This window comes from Oncorhynchus mykiss, chromosome 11 (genome assembly GCF_013265735.2).
Source record: "Oncorhynchus mykiss isolate Arlee chromosome 11, USDA_OmykA_1.1, whole genome shotgun sequence".
NCBI lineage: Eukaryota > Metazoa > Chordata > Actinopteri > Salmoniformes > Salmonidae > Oncorhynchus > Oncorhynchus mykiss.
Window position 1 is genome coordinate 9101983 of NC_048575.1, and position 13931 is coordinate 9115913.

Sequence of the window (13931 nt, forward strand, 5' to 3'; positions counted from 1 at the left end):
AAATTCTCCCAAACTTGCTAGAAAACTAAATTTTGACAAAAGCTGTATCCCTTCTAGACAAAACCCACAACCTTCCCAAAGGCCTTCTGGGAGAAGGAGACCCAGGAACTGAGGGCGTACTTTACCCAGCAGGTGGGAGCCGACCTCCCCCAACAGGTGGTCTCCCAGGCTTCAATGGGAACGTGTGTGTGATGTTTTTTTAAACAAGTTAAATCATAATCGTTGAATAGAACAAGTGTAGACCTTACCGTGAAATGATTACTTACAAGCCCTTAACCAACAGTGCAACTCAAGAAGGAGTTAAGAGAGTGTTTACTAAATTAACTAAGGTAAAATATTATTAAAAGAAACGCAAGAAATGTGCAATAACGCGGCTACATTCATGGAGTACCGGTACAGAGTCAATGTGGGAGTACCGGTACAGAGTCAATGTGGGAGTACCGGTACAGAGTCAATGTGGGAGTACCGGTACAGAGTCAATGTGGGAGTACCGGTACAGAGTCAATGTGGGAGTACCGGTACAGAGTCAATGTGGGGGTACAGGTTAGTCGAGGTAATTTGTACATGGAGGTAGGGGTGAAGTGACCATGCATAGATAATAAACAGCGAGAAGCAGCAGTGTACAAAACAAATGAAGGTGGGGGGTAAATGTAAATAGTCCGTTGGCCATTTGATTCAATGTTCAGCAGTCTTATGGCTTGGGGGTAGAAGCTGTTAACGAGCATTTTGGTCCGATACTTGGTGCTGCGGTACCGCTTGCTGTGCGGAAGTAGAGAGAACAGTCTATGACTTTGGGCTTTCCTCTGACACCGCCTAGTATATAGGTCCTGGATTGCAGGAAGCTTGGCCCCAGTGATGTACTGGGCCGTACGTACTACCCTCTGTAGCGCCTTACAGTCAGATGCCGAGCAGTGACCATAGCAGTCGGTGATGCAACCGGTCAAGATGCCCTCGATGGTGCAGCTGGGTTGAAATGCTCTCGATGGTGCGGAGAGCATTTCAACCCATTTTGCCATGGTGGGGAGAGCATTTCAACCCATTTTGCAATTGTGTGGAGATCATTTCAACCCATTTTGCCATGGTGCGGAGGGAATTTCAACCCATTTTGCCATGGTGGTGCGGAAAAACATATTTACAGTTTTATAATGCTATACGACATGTTGTCATGAAGCTGACAGAAAATGTAGTTGATTTCAAGCTAATTTTCCTGCTATTCAACATATTTTGCTATCATATGCTATCAGGGGCCGTTTTGTAGTCCAGCCCTGCTCCTAACCTGCTACCAAAATTACTTCTTATTGCAGTGGCGTGAAAAGAATGTCCCGAGTGCCACAGGAGGGAGACCGCGATCTACAGGTACTGGGAGGCAAGTTGGACATGGGCTTCCTGTCACAACTTCTTCCGAAGTCGGTTCCTCTCCTTGTTCGGGCGGTGTTCGGCGATCGACGTCACCGGTCTTCTAGGCATCGCCGATCCGTTATTCATTTTCCATTTGTTTTGTCCTGTTTTCTGTATTTAACCCTCTGTTCCCCCTATGTCTTTGTGTGCTATTGTTTGTTGTAAGTGCTTGTGCACATGTTGCCTGGTGCGTGTCGGGTTTTGTACCCATGTTGATTATTTCTTGATGCCGTTGGTTTTGGAGTTAAACAGCTCCGGCTGTTACCTAGTTCTGCTCTCCTGCGTCTGACTTCCCTGCCACCAGTTACACACCCCTTACACTCCCTCTATGACGGTCAAGTCTAGATGGGATAAAGCTTTGTCAAATTGACGTCAAATTCTTTTAGCATTTGAGCTAATCCTAACACTTTTCCGTTACGTTACATAACCTGCTACGTTAATTCTCCTAACCTGCAGCCTAATTCTCCTAAACTTGCGAAAAAACTAAATTTGGACAAATCACTCTTCGACCTTCCCAAGGTCTTCTGGGAGAAGGATACCCAGGAGCTGAGGGTGTACTTTACCCAGCAGGTGGGAGCCGACCTCCCCCAACAGGTGGAGGGAGAGCTGAAAGCTCTGGAGGACAAGGTCAGGAATTGAGAGGTGAAGGGACCAGATGGTTCAGAGAGAGAAGAGAGAAAGTATTGACTATTGGACATTATACTACGCTGATGCTGCTATATGGTGGGAATGGGGATATGGGGGGACTGACAAAAAAGGGACGAACAAGCTCTTTTCAGTTATGTGGAAACTGCTTTGCCTATATGTGGATAATATGTATGAAAATACAATGAAACAATGTGCCTGCAAGCAGATCAGGCTACCACTCACTATCAATGGATATATGAGTAGGTATTAGGTGATAAAACAGAACCAAGCTTACTGCTTTTTCCATGACATAGACTGACCAGGTGAATGCAGGTGTATTCTATGATCCCTTATTGTTGTCACTTGTTAAATCCACTTCAATCATTGTAGATGAAGGGGGGGAGACAGTTTAAAGAAGGATTTTTAAGCCTCGAAACAATTGAGACATGGATTGTGTATGTGTGCCATTTAGAGGGTGTTTGGGCAAGACAAAAATGTATGTGCCTTTGAACGAGGTGTGGTAGTAGGTGGCAGACACACTGGTTTCAATAACTGCAACACTGCTGTTTTTTTTCACTCTAAACAGTTTCCAGTGTGTATCAAGAATGGTCCACCACCCAAAGGAAATCCATCCAACTTGACATAACTGTAGGAAGCATTGGAGTCAACATGGGCCAGCATCCCTGTGGAACGCTTCGACACCTTGTAGAGTCCATGCCCCGATGAACTGAGGCTGTTCTGAAGCCAAAAGCGGTTTCAACTCAAAATTAGGAAGGTGTTCCTAATGTTTGGTATACTCAGTGTCTTCAGAAAGTACCCCTTGACTTATTCCACATTCTGTTGTTGTACAGCTTGAATTAAAAATTGATTAAATATTAAAAATGTAAGTTAGGAAGGTGTTCCTAATGTTTGGTATCCTCAGTGTCTTCAGAAAGGACCCCTTGACTTATTCCACAATGTTGCTGATCCATCCTCAGTTTTCTCCAATCACACCCGTTAAACTATGTAACTGTTTTAAAGTCACCATTGACCTTATGGTGAAATCAGTGGAGGCTGCTGAGAGGAAGACAACTCATAATAATGTCTGGAAAGGCGCAAATGGAATGGAATCAAACACATGGAAAACTTGTTGGATGTATTTGGTACCATTCCACCTGTTCTGCTCCAGCCATTACCACGAGTACGTTCTCCCTAATTAAGGTGCCACCAACCTCTTGTGGGTGAAATCCCTGAGTGGGTTTGTAGTGACTGGGTGTATTGATAAACCATCCAAACGGATGGAGGCTGAGGTGTCCTTAGGAGAGACTGAGGGAGAGGGGTTCATTTAGAATGTATCTGGATATGGTATATTGAATAGTCTCATCAAAACCACTCTATTACAATTATCAGTCAAAACATGATAGAATCATCTATTCTTCAGGAACCGGTTACTAAATCTTACATGAATCGTTAAGCATCATGTTTTGTTAGGTTTTCTTGTTGCTTGTCCCTACTGGGTAGACTGCAGTAGAAGTGATGTTCTTCTCATGATGAAGGTATGATGGAGCGAAGGTCATCATAGATAGAACAGATTTGGTCTGGTCTGGATTCTCCTGCATTTGGTTCTCAGGTGTGAAATGTGTTGGGAGAGTCCATGTCAGCTCAGGGGGGTGTTCAGGACAGGGAGTGAAAGCAGAGCAGTTCAAGCTGACAGGGGTCCCTTCCTTCATCTCACCTGAGACAGTAATGATCGGACTGCAGATAAATATATTTTACACTGACAGGCACCTACTTGGTCTTATTCTATTCACATAATTTTAGAAAAATGTATACAAGTTAAATAGTCTGTCTCTTCTTACCATTGACAACTACAGTAAATAAACAGACTTGTTGAGGGTCTGTTGCTTTGAATGATTGACTCTCAATTCTGAAGGGCGATTTATCAGAGTAACTGGTGGTTAAAGTGAAGAAGACTGTGGTGCAGTTCTTCTGGGACATGTTATCAGTTATCTACCCTTGATATCTGTTGACCTTCTTACTGCTGTTAAATATCACATTGTCCGGACGCCCACCAAAGACTGGTAATTCTTTAATCCACACTCCAGAGGTAAGTATTGTGCTGTTCAATTTATAGTAAGGACTATCAAATGAACATGGGATTTGCATACAGGAGCTAGTCAGTACGTCCAGTCTATCTGCCATTGTGGCAATCAAATCTCGTTGGCCAAACAGGCCAAAACACTTGGAACATGAAGGACAACATCAGGGAGGTAATATGATCTTTTCAGTACAGTCTCTCTCCTTCTGCAGCAAAATATATGAACTAATTTCAATATACAAATCAAATCAAATCAAATGTATTTGTCACATACACATGGTTAGCAGGTTTTAATGTGAGTGTAGCGAAATGCTTGTGCTTCTAGTTCCGATAATGCAGTAATAACCAACGAGTAATCTAACCTAACAATTCTACAACTACTACCTTATACACACAAGTGTAAAGGGATAAAGAACATGTACATAAAGATATATGAATGAGTGATGGTACAGAACGGCATAGGCAAGATGCAGTAGATGGTATTGAGTACAGTACATACATATGAGATGAGTAATGTAGGGTATGTAAACAAAGTGGCATAGTTTAAAGTGGCTAGTGATACACGTATTATATAAAGATGCAGTAGATGATATAGAGTACAGTATATACATATACATATGAGATGAGTAATGTAGGGTATGTAAACATTATATTAAGTAGCATTGTTTAAAGTAGCTAGTGATATATTTTTACATCAATTTCCATTATTAAAGTGGCTGGAGTTGAATCAGTGTGTTGGCAGCAGCCACTCAATGTTAGTGGTGGCTGTTTAACAGTCTAATGGCCTTGAGATAGAAGCTGTTTTTCAGTCTCTCAGTCCCTGCTTTGATGCACCTGTACTGACCTCGCCTTCTGGATGATAGCGGGGTGAACAGCCAGTGGCTCGGGTGGTTGTTGTCCTTGATGATCTTTATGGCCTTCCTGTGACATCGGGTGGTGTAGGTGTCCTGGAGGGCAGGTAGTTTGCCCCCAGTGATGCGTTGTGCAGACCTCACTACCCTCTGGAGAGCCTTATGGTTGCCATACCAGGCGGTGATACAGCCCGACAGGATGCTCTCGATTGTGTATCTGTAGAAGTTTGTGAGTGCTTTTGGTGACAAGCCAAATTTCTTCAGCCTCCTGAGTTTGTAGAGGCGCTGCTGCGCCTTCTTCACGACGCTGACTGTGTGGGTGGACCAACTCCCTTTGTCCGTGATGTGTACGCCGAGGAACTTAAAACTTACAACCCTCTCCACTACTGTCCCGTCGATGTGGATAGGGGGGTGCTCCCTCTGCTGTTTCCTGAAGTCCACAATCATCTCCTTTGTTTTGTTAACGTTGAGTGTGAGGTTATTTTCCTGACACCACACTCGGAGGGCCCTCACCTCCTCCATGTAAGCCGTCTCGTCGTTGCTGGTAATCAAGCCTACCACTGTAGTGTCGTCCGCAAACTTGATGATTGTGTTGGAGGCGTGCATGGCCACGCAGTCGTGGGTGAACAGGGAGTACAGGAGAGGGCTCAGAACGCACCCTTGTGGGGCCCCAGTGTTGAGGATCAGCGGGGTGGAGATGTTGTTACCTACCCTCGCCACCTGGGGGGCGGCCCATCAGGAAGTCCAGTACCCAGTTGCACAGGGCGGGGTCGAGACCCAGGGTCTCGAGCTTGATGATGAGTTTGGAGGGTACTATGGTGTTAAATGCTGAGCTGTAGTCGATGAACAGCATTCTCACATAGGTATTCCTCTTGTCCAGATGGGTTAGGGCAGTGTGCATTGTGGTTGCGATTGCGATTGCGTCGTCTATGGACCTATTTGGGCGGTAAGCAAGTTGGAGTGGGTCTAGGGTGTCAGGTAGGGTGGAGGTGAAATGGTCCTTGACAAGTCTCTCAAAGCACTTCATGATGACGGAAGTGAGTGCTACGGGGCGGTAGTCGTTTAGCTCAGTTACCTTAGCTTTCTTGGGAACAGGGACAATGGTGGCCCTCTTGAAGCATGTGGGAACATCAGACTGGGATAAGGATTGATTGAATATGTCCGTAAACACACCAGCCAGCTGGTCTGCGCATGCTCTGAGGACGCGGCTGGGGATGTCATCTGGGCCTGCAGCCTTGCAAGGGTTAACACGTTTAAATGTTTTACTCACATCGGCTGCAGTGAATGAGAGCCTGCAGATTTTGGTTGCGGGCAGTGTCAGTGGCACTGTATTGTCCTCAAAGCGGACAAAAAAGTTATTTATTCTGTCTGGGAGCAAGACATCCTGGTCCGCGACGGGGCTGGTTTTCTTTTTGTAATCCGTGATTGACTGTAGACCCTGCCACATGCCTCTTGTGTCTGAGCCGTTGAATTGCGACTCTACTTTGTCTCTATACTGAAGCTTAGCTTGTTTGATTGCTTTGAGGAGGGAATAGCTACAGTGTTTGTATTTGGTCATGTTTCCGGTCACTTTGCCCTGGTTAAAAGCAGTGGTTCGCGCTTTCAGTTTCACGCGAATGCTGTCATCAATCCACGGTTTCTGGTTTGGGAATGTTTTAATCGTTGCTATGGGTACGACATCATCAATGCACTTTCTAATGAACTAGCTCACCGAATCAGCGTATTCGTCAATGTTGTTGTTGGACTTAATGCGGAACATATCCCAAGCCACATGATCGAAGCAGTCTTGAAGCGTGGAATCAGATTGGTCGGACCAGCGTTGAACAGGCCTGAGCTTTTTGTTTTAGTTTCTGTCTGTAGGCTGGGAGCAACAAAATGGAGTAGTGGTCAGCTTTTCCGAAAGGAGGGCGGAGGAGGGCCTTATAGGCGTCGCGGAAGTTAGAATAACAATGATCCAGTGTTTTACCAGCCCTGGTTGCGCAATCGATATGCTGATACAATTTAAGGAGTCTTGTTTTCAGATTAGCCTTGTTAAAATCCACAGCTACAATGAATGCAGCCTCAGGATATGTGGTTTCCAGTTTGCAAAGAGTCAAATAAAGTTTGTTCAGGGCCATCGACGTGTCTGCTTGGAGGGGAATATATACGGCTGTGATTATAATCGAAGAGAATTCCCTTGGTAGATAATGCGGTCGACATTTGATTGTGAGGAATTCTAAGTCAGGTGAACAGAAGGACTTGAGTTCCTGTATGTTGTTATGATCACACCACGTCTCGTTAATTATAAGGCATACACCCCCGCCCTTCTTCTTACCAGAAAGGTGCTTGTTTCTGTCGGCGCGATAGGTGAAGAAACCAGCTGGCTAGACCGACTCTGATAGCGTCTCTCGATTGGAAAAGTAAAGAACATTACAGTCTCTGATGTCTCTCTGGAATGCTACCCTTGCTACCCTTGCTTGGATTTCATCAACCTTGTTGTCAAGAGACTGGGAGTATGCTAGGGAGTGGTGCGCGATGTGCCCGTCTCCGGAGCCTGACCAGAAGACCGCTTCGTTTGCCTCTTTTACGACGTCGTTGTTTTGGGTCGCCAGCTGGGATCCGATCCATTGTCCTGGGTGGAAGGCAAAACACAGGATCCGCTTCGGGAAAGTCATATTCCTGGTCGTAATGATGGTGAGTTGACGTTGCTCTTATATTCAGTAGTTCCTCCCGACTGTATGTAATAAATAACATGTAAAAAAATTAAAATACTGCATAGTTTCCTAGGAACGCGAAGCGAGGCGGCCATCTCTGTCGGCGCCGGAAGGTGGAGTCCTGATGTCACGACTCCATGCCCTAAACTGGATCATGCACATATCTGGAGCACAATGTTTGAATCCAGACTATTAAACTCAATTTATAAGGAGTTATCTGTACACTTTTCTATACATTGAGACAGACGGGAATATAGCTCACACTATTAAATATCATCACTTGTGCTTATTCCTCTGTCTGATTCATAACTAGTTGTTGCTGTTGCTGTGTGGAAGACTCACCTGACATAAAGAGGCCCATGAGAAAAAACATGTTCTCAGAACAAGCCATGTGAGAACTCACACACTACTGATTCCTTGAAACAATACAAACATACACTTACTGGTAGAGTAGCTGAACTCACACAACACATTAAACCATCCCCATATCAAATACACAATGTCTTTCCGTTGTGAAGCTAATACATGAACAAACAGCAGTACTTTGAACATATTGAATCTCATTACTCATAATTCATTTTCTTTAATTTATTTTGAATGTTCAAAATAACAGAAGATACTGTGAAGACGTCGATTCTTGACAGGCTTGAATAGGAATGTGTGTGGGATTTAAAAATACAGTTCAATCATGAACCAAACTCCACTATTCATTTGACTCAAGACAAAAAAGGAAAAGTTACATTTGAGTTCGATGCAAAACATATGGTTGTCACATTATATTTCAACATGAAAAACAGACTTGGTATGAAACAGAGTAACTGTAATTGTATCTGAGTGATTCTCACACACCACTCAACTTCTCCTACACCAACTTCCTCTTTGAAGTCTATTTGCAAAGAGGAGCCTGGTGAGCTGGATGCCACAGAGACACTATTTTCACTCCACTTTGATTATATAAAGGTTAAAAAAGAAATAAAAATAGGTTTGGTAAAAGGGATATGGTTAAGAAAATGCTCTCCTATCTAGGGTTGGAAGACAGCATTTGGTACCCTGAGTTTACAGTGGCAATAAAAGGTATGTGAACCCTTTGGAATTACCTGCTTAAATTGGTCATACAATTTAATCTGATCTTCATCTAAGCCACAACAATAGACAAACACAGTCTGCTTAAACTAACAACACACAAACAATTATACGTTTTCACGTCTTTATTGAACACACAAGTAAATATTCACAGTGCAGGGTGGGAAAAGTTAGTGAACCTTTGGATTTTATAACTGGTTTACCCTCCTTTGGAAGCAATAACCTCAACCAAACGTTTTCTGTACTACTGAACTGTTTCAGTTCAGCAATATTATTGTGATGTCTGGTGTGAACTGCTCTCTTGAGGTCATGCCACTGCATCGCAATCGGGTTGAGGTCAGGACTCTGACTGGGCCACTCCAGAAGGTGTATTTTCTTCTGTTGAAGCCATTCTGTTGTTGATTTACTTCTGTGTTTTGGGTTGTTGTCCTGTTGCATCATCCAACTTTACAGTTGGGATGAGGTTTTGATGTTGGTGTGCTGTGCCTTTATTTCTCCACACAGTATTGTGTATTCCTTCCAAACAACTCAACTTTATTTTAATCCGTCCACAAAATATTTTGCCAGTAGCGCTGTGAAACATCCAGGTGCTCTTTTGTGAACTGAAGACGTGCAGCAATGGGGGTTTTTGGACAGCAGTGACTTCTTCTGTGGTGTCCTCCCATGAACACCATTTTTGTTCAGTCTTTTAAGTATCGTAGACTCGTCAACAGAGATGTTTGCATGTTCCAGAGATTGCTGTAAGTCTTTGGCATACACTCTAGGATTTTTCTTAACCTCATTGAGCATTCTACGCTGTGCTCTTACAGTCATCTTTGCAGGAAGGCCAGTCCTAGGGAGAGTAGCAACAGTGCTGAACTTTCTCCATTTATAGACAATTTGTCTTACCGTGGACTAATGAACATCCAGGATTTTAGAGATACTTTTGTAACCATTCCCAGATTTATGCAAGTCAACAATTCTTAATCTTAGGTCTTCTAAGATCTCTTTTGTTCAAAGTATGGTTCAAATCAGGCAATGCTTCTTGTGATTAGCAAACTCAAATGTTGTGAGTGTTCTGTATAGGGCAGGGCAACTCTCACCAACACCACCAATCTCATAGATTGGACTCCAGGTTAGCTGACTCCTGACTCCAATTAGCTTTTGGAGAAGTCATTAGCCTTAGCTTTTCCAACCTACACTATGCATTTTTAAATGATGTATTCAATAAAGACAAGGAAAATATAATAATTTGTGTGTTACTAATTTAAGCACACTGTGTGTGTCTATTGTTGTGACTCAGATGAAGATCACATTTTATGACCAATTTCTGCAGAAATCCATGTAATTCCAAAGGGTTCACATACTTTTTCTTGCCATTGTACTTTCTGCAACACATTTTGCCTCGGTGCAGAGAGAAACATTTTTATAACACTATTCTACACATTTTGTAAGTTTTAAAGCTAACTTCCTGAAATTCTACACTTTTTGCCATAAAGCAGATATTGATTTTGGTGTTTTATAGCTCATCATGCTTGTGTTCACATTTTGCCATGAGGCTGAGACAAAGTGTTGCAGTGTTAAAACTCATTTCCTACTATTCAACATATTTTGCTATCATATGCTTTATGGGACCGTTCAGTAGTTCGGCCCTGCACCTAACCTGCTACCAAAATAACTTCTTATTGAAGTGACGTGAAAAGAGAGTCCACGGGTACCACAGGAGAGAGCCAGCGACCTGCAGTGCTTGAGAGGCAAGGTGGAAATTGGCGCCATCTTCGACGGTCAAGTCTAGGTGGGATAAAGCTTTTGTCAAATTTACGTCAAAAGTTGAATAATTTTAGCATTTTATCTAATCTCAACCCCTTTTCTGTACTTGAATCTAATTATCATAACCTGCTATGTTAATTATCCTAATCTGCTGCATAAATGATCCTAAACTTGCTAGAAAACGTTTTTTATTATTTATTTATTTTTAAAGCTGTAACCTTCTAGACAAAACCCTCTTTGACCTGCACAAGGTCTTCTGGGAGAAGGAGACCCAGGAGCTAAGGGTGTACTATACCTGTTAGGTGAGAGCCACTTCCCTCAACAGGTAGAGGGAGAGCTGAAGGCTCTGGAGGACAGGGTCAGGAATTGAGAGGTGGAGGGACCAGATGATTCAGAGAGAGAAGAGAGAAAGTATTGACTATTGGACATTATACTAGGCTGATGCTGCTATATGGTGGGAATGGGGATATGGTGGGGCTGACAAAAAAGGGACTAACAAGCTCATTGCAGTTATGTGGAAACTGCTTTGCCTATTTCTGGATAAAATGTATGAAATTACAATTAAATGACGTGTCTGCATGTAGATCAGGCTTCCACTCACTATCAATGGATATATGAGTAGGTATTAGGTGACAGATCAGAATCAGTTCAGCTGTATCTTACTGCTCTTTCCATGACATAGACTGACCAGGTGAATATCATATTGAAGCTTTAGTTTGAACATTAAAATATAAAGATAAGATAGTGAAGTAGTTGACACTTGCCTTACACTGATGTAAACGGTCCACAGGAGAGACTGTCACACACACATAGTGTGTTCTGACAAACCAAAGTGCTGAAATTCATGTGGCACATCTCACATCTCATCAGTGACGTACTTCCTAATAAGTGCATTTATATGACAGGATGTTGAATAGTCTATGTGATGGGTGTCAACATCAGTTGTGAAAACATTGTATGCTATATTAAGTGTTGAGAACATTGTAATTTTCTAATGAACATTCTACTCCAGAACAATTAGTCTCAGTTACTTGAAACATTGCAGAGTTGACCTGATCCATGTTTCACCAGTTTCAAATGAAATGGACCCCAGCTGCCCACTGACTGATTCTAAACACAAAGTGTGTGTTAGCCACTGACTCAACAGCTTAATATGGCCTATACATTTCATTACTGCCAAAAATGAAACACTTATATACAATATATTTTTCATTGTGGGATAATAATATTCATTGCAGTTAATGTATGTGTGGTGGGTAAATAACCCTTTTAGGGGAAGGGGACCCCTTTACAGCATTTTGTTACAGGCCCCCAAGTAGTCAAGTTCGCCCTTGATACAACAATGGAAACGTGCTGCAATATAACCTTCTCCCTCTCCTCTATCTCACAGGCTTGATTTTTTTTTAAATATGGGTAAATCATAAACCAAAATCCATCCAACTTGCTTAGTTAAATTTGAGTTCAGTAAAAGATACCCGGATCTCACATTATCTTTCAGCATGAAAAACAGACGTTTGTCTGAAACAGAGTAACTGTAATTGTAGCTGATGGATTATCACACACTTCCACATTTCTCCTGCACCCACTTCCTCTTTCATTACATCACTTCTATCTGCCAAGAAGAGCATGGTGGGCTGGGAGCCACAGGAGGGAGCCATCAACCTTCAGGGCAAGGTGTACCTCCCCGACGGTCATGTCTAGATGGGATACAGCTTTTGTCAAATTGAGGTTCTTAAGTTGATTTTATGTATTATTTTAGCTAACCCTAATCCTTTTTCTTACCTTAATCTAATTATCCTAACCTGCTACGTTAATTCTCCCAACCTGCTGCACAAGTTCTCCTACATTTGCGAGGAAAAGTCAATTTTGACGGAAGGATGTATCCCTTCTATTCAAAACCCTCTTGGACCTGCCCAAGGCCTTCTGGGAGAAGGAGACCCAGGAGCTGAGGACGTACTTTACCCAGCAGGTGGGTTTTTATTACAGTGCAATTAATGAACAACCTCAAATGCAGCCTCATTTGTGTCTCTTGATCAACACTCAAAATAAAAACAACATAATAACTCCCAACTATACACACATGAAAAATAGACATGTACTGGGGATATTTAAGAAGAATAATGTTCAGATTCAGTTTAGAGGGATTCATATAATGTTCAGCATATTTATCTATTTGCCCTTCCTGTAACATGATTTCAGGGGGGAGAATATGGTACAGGTTACAGGGTAGTCCAGGTAATTGAGGTAATATGTACAAGGAGGTAGGGGTAAAGTGACTAGGCATAGATAATAAACAACAGCATAAAAGGGGGGAGGGGGGGGGTGTCAAATGGCCCAGCGTCGTCTGGGTTAGGGGAGGGTTTGACCCACAGGGATGTCCTTGTCCCATCGCGCTCTAACGACTCATGGGGCGGGCCAGGTGCACGCTGACACGTCGCCAGGTGTATGTTGTTTCCTCTGACACATTGTTGTGGATGGCTTCCAGGTTAAGCAGGCATTGTGTCAAGAAGCAGTGCAGCTTGGTTGGGTTGTGTTTCGAAGGACGCACAACCTTTGCATCCCCTGTGTCCGTAAGGGAGTTGCAGCGATGAGACAAGACTGTTACTACCAATTGGATACCACAAAATTGGGGGGAAAAATTGGTACAAAATTAAATAGAATTAAACAAAGTATCTGTCATTAAAAATAAATCATATACACATTTTAGGGCCTTCCTCTGACACCACGTGGTGTCCTTGATGGCTGGTTATACTGTTACATTGATGCTGTTGACCCGGATCACTGGTTGCTGCGGAAAAGGAGGAGGTCAAAAGGGGGGTGAGTGTAACCGATGTGACATGGCTAGCTAGTTAGCGTGGTGTGTGCTAACAGCATTTCAATCTGAGACCTTGAAGTAGTTGTTCCCCTTGCTCTGCAGGGAACATGGCTTTTGTGGAGCGATGGCTAACGATGCTTCTTGGGAAGCAGTTGTTGAAAGAGGGTCCTTCATTCAAGCCCAAATAGAGGCGAGGAGAGGGACGGAAGTGAAACTGTTACATTAGAATCACCTCTGGCAGTGATTACAGCTGTGAGTCTTTCTGGGTAAGTCTATAAGTGCTTTGCACACCTGGAATCTACAATATTTGCACATTTTCAAGCCCATCAAAACTGTAACTTGGACAATTAGGAACATACAATATTGTCATAGTAAGCAACTCTGGTTTATATTTGGCTTTTTGTTTTAGGTTGTTGACCTGCTGAAAAGTGAATTTGCGTCCCAGTGTCTTTTGAAAGTCAGACTGAACCAAGTTTTTCTCTAGAGTTTTGTCTGTGCTTATCTCTATTCCATTTATTTTCATCCTATAACACTTGATGACAAGTATACCCGTAACATATTGCAGCCATCACCATGCTTGAAAATATGAAGAGTGTACTCAGTGATATGTTGTGTTGGACATAGAGTGAATTTCTTGG